Source organism: Lepisosteus platostomus, unplaced genomic scaffold (assembly GCF_059453375.1).
Source record: "Lepisosteus platostomus isolate fLepPlt1 unplaced genomic scaffold, fLepPlt1.hap1 Scaffold_85_H1, whole genome shotgun sequence".
NCBI classification, from domain to species: Eukaryota; Metazoa; Chordata; class Actinopteri; order Semionotiformes; family Lepisosteidae; genus Lepisosteus; species Lepisosteus platostomus.
This window is the reverse complement of record NW_028291697.1, coordinates 75,651-91,320: the sequence shown is the minus strand read 5'-3', so window position 1 is coordinate 91,320 and position 15,670 is coordinate 75,651. Positions and strand designations below refer to the sequence as shown.

At 43.7% G+C, this 15,670-nt stretch overlaps 2 non-coding genes across 2 annotated transcripts; one reads left to right on the top strand and one right to left on the bottom strand.

Moving 5' to 3' along the window:
- Nucleotides 1-817: 817 nt before the first annotated feature.
- trnas-aga (transfer RNA serine (anticodon AGA)) lies at nt 818-899 on the bottom strand. Its single transcript has one exon. It is a non-coding gene; the product is annotated as a tRNA-Ser (tRNA).
- Nucleotides 900-5,602: 4,703 nt separating this feature from the next.
- trnag-ucc (transfer RNA glycine (anticodon UCC)) lies at nt 5,603-5,674 on the top strand. Its single transcript has one exon. It is a non-coding gene; the product is annotated as a tRNA-Gly (tRNA).
- The last annotated feature ends 9,996 nt before the right edge of the window (nt 5,675-15,670 follow it).

Genomic DNA, 15,670 nt, shown 5'->3' with positions numbered 1-15,670 from the left:
TGCAAAAAATCGATCTCAGGGAATTTCTTTTGCCCTCCTTTGAATAGAAAGCCGTGTAATTCAGTGTACGGGCTTTCTCGTGCAGTTTCATGGTTCTTGTAACCCAAATCCTACACTGGCCTGAAGTGCCCCCCCATTTCACAGCATTTTTCAGCTGATTTAAAATGTACCTAAAGGAGAAGCATTATTGAAGACCATCAATTACCAAAAGCTTTTGTCAAAGGTTTTGGTGGTCATTTTTAATGACCACAGAGCGCTGTGATCTCGGTTTTACATCTCATCCAAAAGACAGCGCCCTCTTACAACACAGCATCTCCGTCACTATACTGGGGCACTGGGACCCGCACAGACCTCAGGGTGAGCGCCCCCCCCGCCGGCACCATTAACACCGCTTCCAGCTGAAAGCTTTGTTTTTTCCTGTAGCTCACCCCATCCGGGTACTGACCTGACTCACATCTGCTTAGCTTCAGTGGGATTTCAATTGCATGTTGCAAGGGGATGCAAGTGATGGAGCCGTTCGCTGCAAAAGCCACTGTATTAGCCAGGAATCGAACCCGAGCCTCCCACGTGGCAGGCGAGAATTCTACCACTGAACCACCAATGCTTAGTGCCTGGGCCTTCAAAAAAGACGCTTTTTTGGTGCTCTGTGCAAAACGCGTCGACATCTGCTTCCAGCTGCAAAATGCCATTCACGGACGCTGAAGAATTTATTTCCAAGGCAGCGGGTACAAGCGATTGGGTGTTTTAAAACCACCGGAAACAGCAAAGAGGTGCGCTTCTTTGCTTGCGCCGGAACACACCAACTGGAGGCGGACAACGTAGTCGGCAGGATTCGAGCCTGCGCGGGGAGACCCCAACGGATTTCTAGTCCATCGCCTTAACCACTCGGCCACGACTACAGCAAGCCCCGCTGCCGCTGCGTTCTTGCTACAATCTTACCTGGATCGCGAGGCGCCGGCGGAAGCCTATTTCAAAGTCGTTCTCCGTTTCAAAAAAACATTTCCACAATACAAGCCTTGCAGACAGACACGCCTCAGAGGACTTAAGGGTGGCTTCATGTCGGAATGATAAAGTCTCCCCGTCCGGACATGAAAATGCCACTTTGTTACACACAAAAAAAGAATCAACAACAGAGAAATGCCCACAAGCATTTGAAAAGCCGCACCACGTCGCACTTGAAATAGCTCTTACATTAGTGGTAGATGCAGGAATCGCCTTTTTATTTACGCTCTTACCAACGCGATGGAAAGCAAAACAAAGCAAAGCAGAGCAAAACAAAACGAACAAACGAAAACCCTCACGTCCCGCACTCGCATATAACGCCGTTACGTGCCCAAGCGGTATTGTACGTCATCGTAGCACTGCACCCCGGGGCGTACGGTATAAGGGAACGAGCACACGCCATGAATCGCCTCAAATCGCTCCCTACAGCTGTAAGGCGCCTTGAAGCGTGCACCCCCAACGTTCTTCTTTGCGCATCTGTGAAAGGTAAACTCTTGAGCAAACTCTGAACCAGCTCTAAGGAAACTAATCCGATTAGACGTTACTTTGACTCATCCTTTAAGGGACCCTTGTTAATTGGAGAAATCAATGATTTCGAATGAATTCTGTATGCGTTAAAAGACAGCTATACACAGAAAACATGCAGGACACTGCTCATGATGTTTCCCGAGCCGAAACACAGTGCGTTTTTCCAAGCCATTTGACAAAGCCCGCCCACTGAAAACTGCAGCAGATCGTGTAAAGGCGTTCAACTTTGTAACTACTGCACGCACAGGAAGCAGAATCAATTCCTCTTTTCAAACTGTCAAAGGTTTGCTGCAGGACATCGCACAATCTCTTTTGAACGGGGACAAACGATTTCTTATGGGGCGCAGTAAGTACAGACGTTTATAAAGCTCCACTCATGCCGACGATGCAGCATGAAGAAGCGCAACCTAACGTTTGACAGACAAAAGCCGGGCGCCGCTACGAGCAATATGAAATCAAACTGACAGCACACGGCGTTTCGCGCTGACTCAAAAGTGATCTCGACAGACGCTGTTCTCTGCATAACGCTGAAAGAGCTAAAGAGCGTTTCTGTTGAGACGTAACCCAGTGGGCAAAAGACGTATAATATACGTCTATTAAACGCATACCTTAGACGTCTAAATGTGGTCTACAATTCGTCTAGAATGAAATTCTAATGTACGTCTAAAGTTATACGTCTATGTTTAGACGTTCATTATACATAAATGGTTGGAGTTCTATTATACGGATAAATTTAGAGGACTATTATACATATATGGTTGGAGTTCCGGATAACTTTAGAGGTCTATTATACGGATAACTTTAGAGGACTATTATACGTATATGGTTAGAGGTCTATTATACGTATAACTTTAGAGGTCTATTATACGTATATGGTTAGAGGTCTATTATACGTATAACTTTAGAGGTCTATTATACGTATATGGTTAGAGGTCTATTATACGGATAACTTTAGAGGTCTATTATACGTATATGGTTAGAGGTCTTTTATACGGATAACTTTAGAGGTCTATTATACGTATAACTTTAGAGGTCTATTATACGTATATGGGTAGAGGTCTATTATACATCAAAGATAGATTTTATAGGTGTAGAAACAAGTAAACCAAGCCAATGATTAGGTTTAGAAATTTATTCTGAAAATACACATTCACACCTGAAACATATGTATTTCAAATTATACATTGTATACAATCAATCAACAATCAACATATGGGCAATAATCATAAAAAACACAACTAGTCTTAAACTTCAGCTACAAATTCTGGTAACATGGCAATATACAGTATAGTAATGACAAACACAAAACTAATTACATTAACACACTAACTCAAAACCACATTTTGATTCAAATATACATTTTAAAATGTACAACTTCTATATTTCCAAGAAAAAAAAATATTACAATGGAAGTTAAGACGATTTTTGTCCACTATTTGCAAACCCTGTCTAATTGTCCTGTTAGAACCAAAAACCTATTATTTTCAGAGTCCAGATCTCCTGGCCCCCTGCCTTGCATATGCATTCTTCAAGTAACACATTGCGTGCTCCTTTATTTCTTTTTCTGTTGATGTAGGGTGGGACTTCAGCACCGCAGCTAGGAGAAAATTATATAATATTACTTCCCAAATAAATGATGATTAATATCTTCTTTAGTATAATCTAAAAAATGAACGGTTTACTAAGCTCAAAGCTGAAATCAATGTATAAAATTTGGCTTGCATCATAGCAGTTGAGCAATAAAGTCTGTCCTAATTAAAGAGTACCCAAAGTTTGAAAGTACAACATAGAATAAGAATAAGAGAAATGGCAAAACGATTTTGTGTCATCTTCCCCATTCACACTATTTTATGTGCCATTTTTTTGCTTATTCACATACTATTTTAATCAAAATAATATTAAGAAAGATCTGTATGTATTCAGATAGTATTATTATTGTTCATACTTACTCGTCAAAAGAGGATTGCTGAGATATTTGCGGATATACTTCTACGTTTGAAAAACGTGTCCAAAATGGTGACCAACGAATACTAGCAATGCATTGTGGTATATAACCGGAAAATATGCTGGGTTCGATATTTTCTCAACGTATGCTTTTATTAATGTTGTCGATATTATGGTTGAAATTTAACATTGATAATACATCGCGGCTATGTGCCCCCTGCTATGAGCTGATGTGCAATTTTAACGCATGCAGTTAGTAAGGATCGGTCACTGTTGTATGGTATTATATATAATGACATTATGGAATAGGATGGGGACAGGCCTGGCATCACGGGGGGAGGGGGGAATGTCGCCCCTTCAGTTTTGGGCAAAAAGTTTTACCTAACTTAATTTGCGCCCTAAAAAAATAGTTGTACTTTGTCAATGGTCAGACAACACTAAATGACACGAACAGTCACTCAGTCTGTTTGATGGGCAGGAGGGCTATCCGTCCAGGAACTGCACATATTATTGAGTGTCAACATTACGATCCTGTTTGCTCAGGTGGACCGATTCCTTGCAGTAGTTTATCATTATACTTAAAATCGTTATATAACTAGGACTAGTTATAGCAGTCTGTGCTTTCTGTTGGTTTTACAACATTTTTTTCTTAACGATTCAGAACGTCCATGTAGCTGCAAAAATGAACACTTATGGTACTTTTCGCTCCAGGCAATACAAACCGTGAGAGTGACGAAAAATGTGAAACTGAACTTCATCGCAAATACCAGATTGCTAGTCGTTATCTTCTATCATGAAGCACTAATCAATGGCATAGCTGCGAGATTTCATTTGGGTAGCTGCACCGTACAGCTCCGTTTCAACTGAAATATCACTCCCCCCTCAGAATTTCAGACGCCCCCCTACAGATTTTTCCTCGGGCACCGCACACTGATGGGGGACGGGGTGTCCAGGAAATGGTATCAACTTTTGTCAAGAAAATAAAAATAGAAACTCTATAGGCACTCAAACATTTTACTGTTTTTTTTCAGGCAGGTGGCAAGACCCCCTCAGCAAAACCCTTGTATGCCAAGCTGTGGGCATTGATTCGTCGAATATACGTATATTTACGGCGAAATTACGGCTATACGTATATATACGTCGCCTCGACGTATAATCAACGTCGAATTGCAACCGTAAAATCGACGACATGAATAAACGCATATATAACGTCGAAAACACATCTAACACAGTGCCTGAGGCTTTTTACTGTATGTATCGTGTGCCGCAACTAGGAGTATACGGCACTCTGCACAGTGTACGAAGTAAATTATTTTCGCAGTAATTAATTTATTATATTTACTATATTTATTATACACATGTAAATTAATTGCTATACTGTATTATAATACAGTTCACCAAGAGGACGGCGAGGGACATGCTGTGGCGAGCGGCGAGGGGGAATGAGTATTTGAATGGGAACAAACTGAGGTTTGCAGAGGACCTGTCTGCTGCGGACAGGAGTACCAGGAACCAGCTGTGGCCCCAGGTTGAAGCTGCCAGAAGAGAGGGGAGGAGAGCCTACTTTGTGGGAGCGAGGGCCTTTGTGGACGGGAAGGAGATTTGCTCCCAGTGACTGCTCAGTTAATGATTGTTTGGTTTTATTTGTTATACCAGTATATACTAGTGTTTCTTTAGTGTTAGTTTGGAATGGTGTAGTTAAGTTTTAAGGACTGTTATAGTTCTGGTTCTTTGAAAAACTCAATAGTTTAGACAGTCTTAGAGTTAGTTATTTGCTTTTGTGTATGTCTTTTTCATGAATGCCAGAGGTACTCGAAATGTTGTTAAAAGAAAAACTGTGTGCTGAGTTTTATTTTTTACAGGAAACGCATGCATGTTGAAACTAAAGTTTATAAATAATTGAGAAATATTAAAGCAAGGAAAATATGATACGTGTAAAATATACAATTTGATCACATAATTACTTAATTACCTCTGGTAGTTAAATGCTTTTTTCTGCTGCATTTTTTTTCTCTTGTACATGACTCTGATCCTCTTGTTGTATTTGTATTTGTAAATTCTATGTTTAATAAAAAAAAATTAAAAAAAAGCATTCTCTGGTGGTGTCCTGCAGACTTCCTGTGGGCATGCGTTGGTGGTATAGTGGTGAGCATAGCTGCCTTCCAAGCAGTTGACCCGGGTTCGATTCCCGGCCAACGCAGTGGTGAATGTTTTCAAATGCCATCATGAGCCTTGGATTGTGACTAGCGAAGCCTTTTGAAAGAGCTAAAGCACTGAAAAACGGAATTGAGGGAGAATCTTACAGGGGATTCTGAGTGGTGTCTGCATACACGCAGTCCGATATGGGTGCTGAAAGCTTGAGCTACTCTCAATGTCATGCTGGCTTTCCCCGGAGTAAATCTGTTACATTGAAAGAATGCTTCTTGCAGGTTCAAAAAGGGACCCTTGTTAATTGGAGAAATCAATGATTTCAAATGAATTCTGTATGCGTTAAAAGACAGCTATACACAGAAAACATGCAGGACACTGCTCATGAGTGTGGAGTTCAGCCGAAACACAGTGCGTTTTTTCAAGCCATCTGACAAAGCCCGCCCACTGAAAACTGCAGCAGATCGTGTAAAGACGTTCAACTTTGTAACTACTGCACGCACAGGAAGCAGAATAAATTCCTCTTTTCAAACTGTCAAAGGTTTGCTTTGCGAACGCCGCAGGACATCGCACAATCTCTTTTGAACAGGGACAAACGATTTCTTATGGGGCGCAGTAAGTACTGTTACTGTCACTGCTCGATACCGACGTTGGCCTACTATACCATGTTCAGCCACCGCTAGAAAATGTACAGCTCTAGCACCGGAGCAAGCAAAAGGAGGGCCGACGTCGAACAGGCACATGTGTCGGACATGGAGAGCGACGAGAATGAGATTTGAACCCGTGACTGCAGAGCACAATAAATTAGCAGTCCATCACCTTAACCACTCAGCCACCTTGTCGACGAAACTGGGCTGTCCGGACATGGGTTGGCGCGCTCCAGATGATCTTTTTCTTTTTTTTCCCTCGTACTCGAGGGTCATTTTCCTGTTCCACATGTGATTTCAACATTTTCCTTGGGAGATGTCAAGCCAGCAAGCCACTGCTGTGGTTCAGTGGCCAGTGTGGAGTTCAGTGGCCCTGTTGTACACAGAAAGCACATTGAGCTCCTTGGACATGAAAAGTTCCAGATAAAAGCCATTTGTCATCCTTTCTCTTGGTGTCGATGTTGCTATTGTATGTAAAGGTGGCAACTTGCTCAGCAAGCAGGCAGAGCACACACCGAATGCAGATGTGTCTGAGTGGTGTGTCCAAGTGGCTGCAAAAGGACAGCACTCCCGGGGCGCCGTGGCTTAGTTGGTTAAAGCGCCTGCCTAGTAAACAAAAGATCCTGGGTTCGAATCCCAGCGGTGCCTTCTTTGTTGTGTCTTCTCGAACAGAACTGGTCCTTACAGACAACCGCCTACGGCTAGACTTAATTAAATGCAAGTATTCATTTCCTGTCTTTAACGCGACTTGTTTTTCTTAAAATGGATGCAACTTGCAAAACATGAAATACAAGCCTTGCTAATCAGCGCTAGCGGCTGGCAAAAAAAAAAGAAGTCAGCAATGTTTTTTTCTTTAACCTTAACCCTGCTAATGGAGAAGAGTTAAACGACCGAGTCTATGCAGCTTAAACGATGCGCAAGTCGGGTTCTTAGCTGAAAGGGTGGTAAATCACACTCACCCCAGTCCTTAATCTTTTAAAGAGGATACAAAATTGAACCTAGTCGCCACATCACATACATCCTGTTCAATGATAAAAAGGTAACATCTATCCTCGCTCCAGAGTAAATCTCACGTTGAGGGCATCTTTTTTTTCACTTTACCGTGAGTCGGGCTCGGCTGCACAGAGGAGAGAGCAGACCAATGAGGTCACAGGGACAGGGGAGTCACACGCTGGCGGTTTGAATACGCGGAAGATCACTGAGGGATCCACAGTATGTGGACCCTCCGTTCGCCATCAGTCCGCACTCCGGACTCTGAATCCTGCCATCTGAGTTAAGATCTCAGCGGAACCTGAGGCACAGTTCCTTCTTAAAACGTAATCTGGTGAGCATTTCTAGAATCGCACTTGTATAGATGCAGCCTTTAATGTGTTGCTAGGTTAAAATTGATGACTTCTTGTATTTCAGTAGGCAACTGCCCTCTTGATTTTGGATTTAATCTCTTTATTACAGGGGCGCTTTTATGAAGACAGAGTCATGTTCAGGTACTTTGTTTGATGGAGGAAGCTTATTTCGGACTCTGTGATCTGCTCACCTGGAAAGGTCTGCTGTACTACTACAAGAGAGAAGTAGAGTCTGGAAGAAGGGACAATTTTATGATGCTTTGGAAGATAATGTTTTTTTTTTCTTATACTGAAAATGAAAAGTAGTTGTTTCTATATGGACTCAGTCTTTGGAATTTGTATATTTATATATTTCAGTGAACCCTCAGCCATTCCTTCTGTATTGTAATTCAATTTCTCTTTTAAAATTCCTTCCCCACTTCTAGGACCTGCAGTTGCTGAACTCCACAATGGCTTCTATTGGAAAGTCTGTGACTGAGACCAAGTAAGTGTTCACTTTTTTATGAAACCATTATTTATTTTGGAGCAATGAGCAATTCTTATATAAATGCAATAAAATCATTATGCTCAAACTATGAGAGAGAATTTTAAGGATAATTTAAGAAATCAGTCTTAGCTTGTTTCTATACACAGATGGTATTATTTATTTTCAAAGGAAACCCGCGAGGATTCCCCTGGTGTGCAAGATGTGCCTGAATACTTTTGATCAGCTTCCTGCTCACTTCAAGAGAGCGTGTATGAAGCATGCCACGGCAGAAGAGATCGGGATGGCCTCTCAACAGACGAGGGAGGACATGATGAATCACCTGAAGAACGGGGTCATTGTGGATTACCACAGAATAGAGATCAAAGGACACTTTGTGGGCTTGAAATACAAAGAAAATCTTGTTCTATGGTACAAGATAAATACAAAACTTAAGCTTTTATTTTAATTAGATTTATTTATAAAGCATAAGCAATCATTTATTACATTAATATATGTGAAAATAACATTTTAGTATCATACGTTTAGTATATTTAGTTCCTAATGCTGAAAGAAATGATCATAGAACATGACATCTAACCTTACCTGCGGTGTTTTTAATCCCTATTGCTCAATGCACGGTGAAAGCATTGCATACATATGTCTGACAATGAGGAATGGGCCCCTGAGACAGTCATTTGCCTGTTTCACAAATGATCGTATTTTACTAGAGATTCTGTTTGGGATTCAGATGTGCATTCTGACAGCAATCCCTTTCAATAAATGATACGTTCTGGATGAGGTCAAAGGTGTTGGAACACTGTATTTAGGATGTGTTTGCAGTGATTGTGTGTCTTCTGCTTCAACGCAGTGATATATAGACGTGCTCCTGTAATTTATTGGTACAAGCCCAGGGCAGTGAGCAGTCTGAGGATTTATTTCCAGACGGCATAGAGCAGTGAAGCAGTGAAGTAGTGCAACACACTGGATCATTATATTGTTAGAATCTATTCTACTTAAATTATTACATTATACACAATTTGAGTTCATTTTAAAAAGTAAAAGGTAATGAAAGGAATGCATTTTCGTAAGAAAGATAATACCGATATGCATGTGATAATCTTCCTTATATCATGTAGTGCGTCATTTGGACACTTTGTGGGATTGAAATACAAAGAAAACCATGTTATATGGTACAAGATAAATACAAAACTTAAGCTTTTATTTTAATTAGATTTGTTTATAAAGCATAAGCAATCATTTATTACATCGCTTCTTGAATTAAATCTTTTGACAAGAGGTAAGACTTCTATTTTACATTTAAACCCATGTTTAGCTGTGTTTTTTAGATTTAACTGAACCAATTTCTGTGTGTGATAATGTCCTTGAATTCTGACAACATCACACTAAATTACATGATATAAAACAGCTAATGTTTCTAGAGATAAAGTTTCTGGGATGCTTCTAATTACTTTTTATTACCAGGGACAGTTTAATTCACCTTGTACAGTACTGAAAGACCAAGATGCTTTTTTCTAAAGTTATTTAACATTTTATAGAACTTTGTCTACTATGGCAACATGATGAGCTTGGTGAAACTTGGAAAAATACTGCTTGGACACTTATCTTAAGATAAAGATAGGATAAAGGTTTATCTTTTGCACCTACCTGACCCCCAGGGAAGGTCAATGCTTTCTAAGTTGATGGTTCCCTACAGTAGACTGTACCTTATCTTCAAAGGTAATGTATATTGACCCAAATCAGTTTTGGACTCCAACCTACTGACGAAATGGAGCCTATCCTTTTTTCAGGATTTTAGCATCATACGTTTGGTATATTTAGTCCCTAATGATGAAAGAAATGATCATAGAACATTTGGACACTTTGTGGGCTTGAAATACAAAGAAAATCATGTTCTATGGTACAAGATAAATACAAAACTTAAGCTTTTATTTTAATTAGATTTATTTATAAAGCATAAGCAATCATTTATTACATTAATATATGTGTGTAGCGGCGAGGCTTATTAATAAGGCAGAATTAAGTGTTCTGAGCCTTCCCAAATGAGGCCCCATTTCTCTGTTCATCTCTGTGGTGCAGCCACAGAGAGACTATTCATGCAGGGTGATTTAAGGTCCTAGGACAGCTCCCAAAGGGGGATGCACTTAGCTAAGCCTTTCTATCATGATCAATGGTCATCCATTGGCGCCTATCTGTCTAGGGAGTGCCAGTTGGACATCTGGACTGCATTACTAAGTGTCAGGCCTAAGTGACTCATATCTCACCTTGATCAATCAATCAGGGACTGGTAGGGCCGAGTAACCCACGTGGGACTCTGATGCCCATGGAACTTTCAGCCAATCAATGAGCTGAAGTTCCTCCAGGTAAAAACAGGCAACACAGAGAGCCTGTGAGATTCAGTAAGATTCAGAAGGGAGGATTGAGAGGATTCTGTGGATGGTTTTCTTACATTATTTGGCGTCCCTGGGTGGGCGTGGCAAGACTGAAATGAGTCAACCAAGCGGAATAATTCAATATAAAACGCCGCGGGTTTCATACACAACAATACGGTGTGCTGAAAGCCGAAAGAAAAAAAAGTTCCCCTTGCTCTTTAAGCAGTGCTTGATTGTTTTGTGATCTTTTGCGATCTACCGGGTTGATTGCATACTTGATCTTGTGGTTTTCATGGTAAAACTGTTTCGTACTTAAAAGTAATACTCTTTAAGTTTAACGATGGTTGCTAAAAGGTCTGAATTCGAGTCGCTATTAAGCACTCTCTCTAGCAGCGACAGGTCTGACCACGATCTCTTCCATATCTCCGTCAGCGGAGAAGCTAGAAGGATAAATCTCCATTCTCTGAGAGAGCTAGCGAAGGACATAGAGAGATTTGACCCCGCAGTGTCAAAGAATAATATCGAGAGTTATATTCAGGACCTCAGGTATACCCTGCAGTATCTGCCAAACGCCACAGAACAGGAGAAAGTGTTTCTGGTCAGGAAAACTACCAGCAGAGCTGTACATGAGTGGATGGCTAGGCAGATGAAAGAAGTCTGTAATGATTTTGAGCAGCTTTGTCAAGCACTTATCGAAGAATACAGTGCGTTTATTGACCCGACTGCTGCGATAGCCGCCGCTCTTAACATTAAGCACAAGAGAGCAGAGTCCCCTCGCGAATATTACGAGAGACTTAGACGAACTTATTTTGCAGGGCGAAATGATGAGGGTTGCGAAGAGAACACACATTTCAAGGGTTTATTCATTGCGAATCTCCACCCGTCAGTCAGAAAGATGATCTTAATGCATACAGATGCACAGACCATGAAAATGACTGATATTAAGAGATTCGTGCAGAAAGCCTGGGAGTATGATGTCCAAAGTCGCTCTGAGCAAAAAGCTGTTAAAGTGACTGTGTTTGCCGTCAGAGCCAGCAGGGTTAATTCCCCCCTGCTCGAAGGAGCACAGGCTCCTGAGCTGGCTAAGCCCCGTTCCAAAGCATGCACACAGGACCACACCCAGCGTCCTAAGTGCCATGAGAACACCGGGGGAGGGAAAGGGCTAGATAAAGCTGAACAAAAGGATTCAGTAGCCACCCGCCTGGCCAGGCTTGAACAAGCTTTATTAGGACAGGGACAACCGCTCCCCAAGGCTGCCGGAAGCGTGAATGAGCTGATACTCTCCACTGGAGGAGGCGGAGACCCGCCCCCTCTCCCTCCCTCAGTCTATCTGATTGAGCAGAAGGGTTCCTGCCTGGATGAATTCAGCCACTCCCAAGTGAGTGCTGACTCCACCCCTGAAGTCACAGAGCAGGCAGTAAAACACAGAGGAAAAGCAAGAAGCTTTTACCTCAAGGCTGCCATGGGAGATGTCTTACACTGTGAGACACTGATTGACACTGAGGTTGAAAGGTGTTTGATGTCACACGGCAAGCTCAAACGGGTTGAAAAAGAAAAGGGCATGCGACTCAGAGAGGAACCTTTGGTGGATCACCAGAAAGGCAAAGTGTGGAAACAGGTCAAGGCTCCTAAGCCTTCTGTACAGAAGGAAAGGGGGGCCAAGAGGCAGACTGTGCTCACACAGTGCCCACCGAACACAGAAGCCTATGTGGAGATTCCTTCTGTTCCCTCTGGACAAGAAATAAAAATATTTCCTTGTTCCCCGGATATACAGGGAAGTCGTGTCCCGGCCAAGGTCCCAACAGCCTCCATGCCACAGGAGCGGTGCTCCAAGCAGCCGCCTGATCCACCAGGTAAAGCACACACCTTTTACATCCCTAAAGAGGAGCAGATCTCCCCACCTGGCGATGAAAAGGAGCTTTCCCTGTGCACCCTGGCACCCAAGAGGGGTCAGGAACACCACCCTGCAGTGGTGGAAGGGATCCAGATGGCAGGAGAGCAGGTTGGTGATGTAGCCCTCACCCTTAGCCCTGAGAGGTCCTCTATTAGTAAGGATCTGCTTGAGCAGCTGTCACAGGGCCACCGCCAGGTGCCCCTGGTGCAACATTCACAGGTTAGACAGGAGGTCCAGCTGGACGCTGAGACTACTGCGCTGTGGACACACCTGATCCCAGATGCCGATTCCCTCTGCTGTGACCCAGGGAACCTGCAGTCAGGTAACATTATTTCTCACAACTACCAGGTAGTGAGTGAGACTGACCTGATTGTTCCTGCCTCAACGGCAGGGTTGCCAACACACCCAGTCCCCCAGAAGGGACAGGGAATGAAAGCCGAGCCGGTTTTCTTACAGCCACCAGCTCAGTCTGTCAGTCTGAGTCTGACCAACAGTGGTTCAGCCAGACTGGAGCTGGATGGTCAAGTCACCCGCCTGCCAGTGCAGGACATCGCAAAGAGGGGTGTCAGAATCCCCGCCTGCACTGACATGGGCCTGGTGAGTGATAGTAAGTTCAAAGACAGTGAACTAGCTATCCCAGTGCTGGGGCAGCTCCCTGAACCCCTAGCAAGGGAAGGGGGGAGCGAGCAGGTGTCCTACACCCACGCCCAGCGAACGATTGTAAACATGCCGATAGAGGGATTCCTCAATCAGGAAGTGTGCAGGGTGGACCTGAACAGTGAGAATGGGGTAACAATCCCAGATCACTCAGGTGCTCCAGATGACCACTCAGCCGAGGGTCAGGCATGCTCTACCGCTGCACCACCCCCTGCAGGGTTCCTAGAGCACAGGCATGAACAAATCGAAAAAGCAGATGCCCTGGAAAAGGAGGAGCAGCATCAGCAGCTGCGTCAGATCTCCCCATATTTCCAGGATGTTGGTGCCCAAGATGCCACAGGGCATACTGAGAAAGACACCATGTACACGCTGCGCCAGCTTAGAAAGGCGACAGTCACTCAGAAGGAGATGACTGGGATCAGCCACCCGAAAAGACTTTTGGGAGGACTGATTGCTGCCGCCACTGTTGCACGTTTGCTTTTTTCTGGTAGGTTTGTGTGCTACTGGCACTCTCACCCTGACTGCCCCAAGAAGGCAGGGGTCAGAGATGCCGGAGGGTAGTGACAGACTGTATCGACAGCAGCAAAAGTTGGAAAGCTTAGGGAAAACCCTACAGGCAATTTCCTATGCAACAGGGTTAAACCTTATTCCCCAACCAGTGGACATGATTGTTGGTGTTATACAGTGGGTTTATGCATGTGTGCAACAGGCCAGAATGTTGACACAAGACCTATTAAGGGAGCTTAGTGCCACTGTAGCTAGTCTAACCACGGCACGATTCCCAACCCACTTGATTCCACTCTTCTCAGTAGAGGAGTATGTGACATTAACCCCATCGCTCATAGCTCACCCAGAAGGCAATCCAAGATTGAATTTGGTTCCAAATCTTGAGATGGGTATGGCTACCAAAGCTATCCATTGGCTGTGTCTAAACGATTCACCAATGAAGTGTGTAAAGCTACTAACGAGCAGAGGGAGGTTAATGAACCCCATGAAGAGCAGGTAGGAAGTAAATGGCTGGTCAGCACACCACATTTAACTGACACTATGACTTGTGACAGGCATGATACAGCTACCACAATGCAGCTACCTAATCAAACAGTTTTCCTGCAAGTTCCCGAGGAGGCCATAGTACAGCATGGTAACTTAACACTGTACGGTCTGGAACCAGACAACATAAGACCAAACTTGAGGTCATGGATGCCTTCAGGTGCCACACTATTGAATTGGATAGAAATCCAAGAAACAGTAAGCCCTGAAGAGGTACAGGTAGTTAGTTTGCTTTAATGGAACAAACCTCCAAACCACCCAAGCAGATACCCAACACAGGTGTTGTGGTTTATCGCGGGGCTGGGAACAGGAACTGTTGTTATTGTAACACTGCTGCTGGGAAGCTGGATCATGACTGACAGTGTACTCTGAATGCTGTACTCTTGCATCAAAATGTAATCTGGGTAGCATGAATGAGTCAAAGGTAGCATGTCAAAAGAAAGGAAGTGATTTCTCCCCAAATATGTACTACAGAGGTATCAGATATTGACAGTGAACTTCCTGATCTGTAATTCCTAGACTTAGATAATGTCTCCTACCGTGTTTATACATACTCCAGATGTTATTCATCCTGTTTGTATCCAACGCTGGTTCCGGTATGAATTCTCGAGGAGTAATGTGGATATTTAAGATTAATGTTCTAATGGCAAGGGACATCACTTAACTCTGTTTTGTTTTGAAGGCAACAACGCCTCAGGACCTCATGACCTTCAAAAAGGGGGGATATGTAGCGGCGAGGCTTATTAATAAGGCAGAATTAAGTGTTCTGAGCCTTCCCAAATGAGGCCCCATTTCTCTGTTCATCTCTGTGGTGCAGCCACAGAGAAACTGTTCTGCAGGGTGATTTAAGGTCCTAGGACAGCTCCCAAAGGGGGATGCACTTAGCTAAGCCTGGCTATCATGATCAATGGTCATCCATTGGCGCCTATCTGTCTAGGGAGTGCCAGTTGGACATCTGGACTGCATTACTAAGTGTCAGGACTAAGTGACTCATATCTCACCTTGATCAATCAATCAGGGACTGGTAGGGCCGAGTAACCCACGTGGGACTCTGATGCCCATGGAACTTTCAGCCAATCAATGAGCTGAAGTTCCTCCAGGTAAAAACAGGCAACACAGAGAGCCTGTGAGATTCAGTAAGATTCAGAAGGGAGGATTCAGAGGATTCTGTGGACAATTCTAAAGGGAATTCAAAGGAGAATTCCAGGGCAGGACGGCCCAGGAGCAGAAGGCTCCCAAGGGCAGGACATTCTCGCAGCGCGCCTCCTGACCATCCTGAGACTCAGCCCGGACAACCACGGAACGGCCAGTGTGTACGAGTGCCAGAACTTTCCTTTGTTCTAAGAGTCTAGAGCGGAGGTTGCCAGAGAATAACCAGAGGATCCACCCGAGGTTAGCACCAGCAGCAGGCCTTGTGAACAGGTCGGAACTGTGGACAGCTGAATCACTATTCAGAACTAGCTCTTCATCAGAAACGAACCGGTCCTCTTCCTGACTTGCTGGGACCCACAGTCATCTTTTCTCCTGTGCACAAACTTTGCTAGTTAAAGCCAACAGTGAGCATCAGCAGTGCAGCGTCGCAAGCCGCACAGCACAGCCTG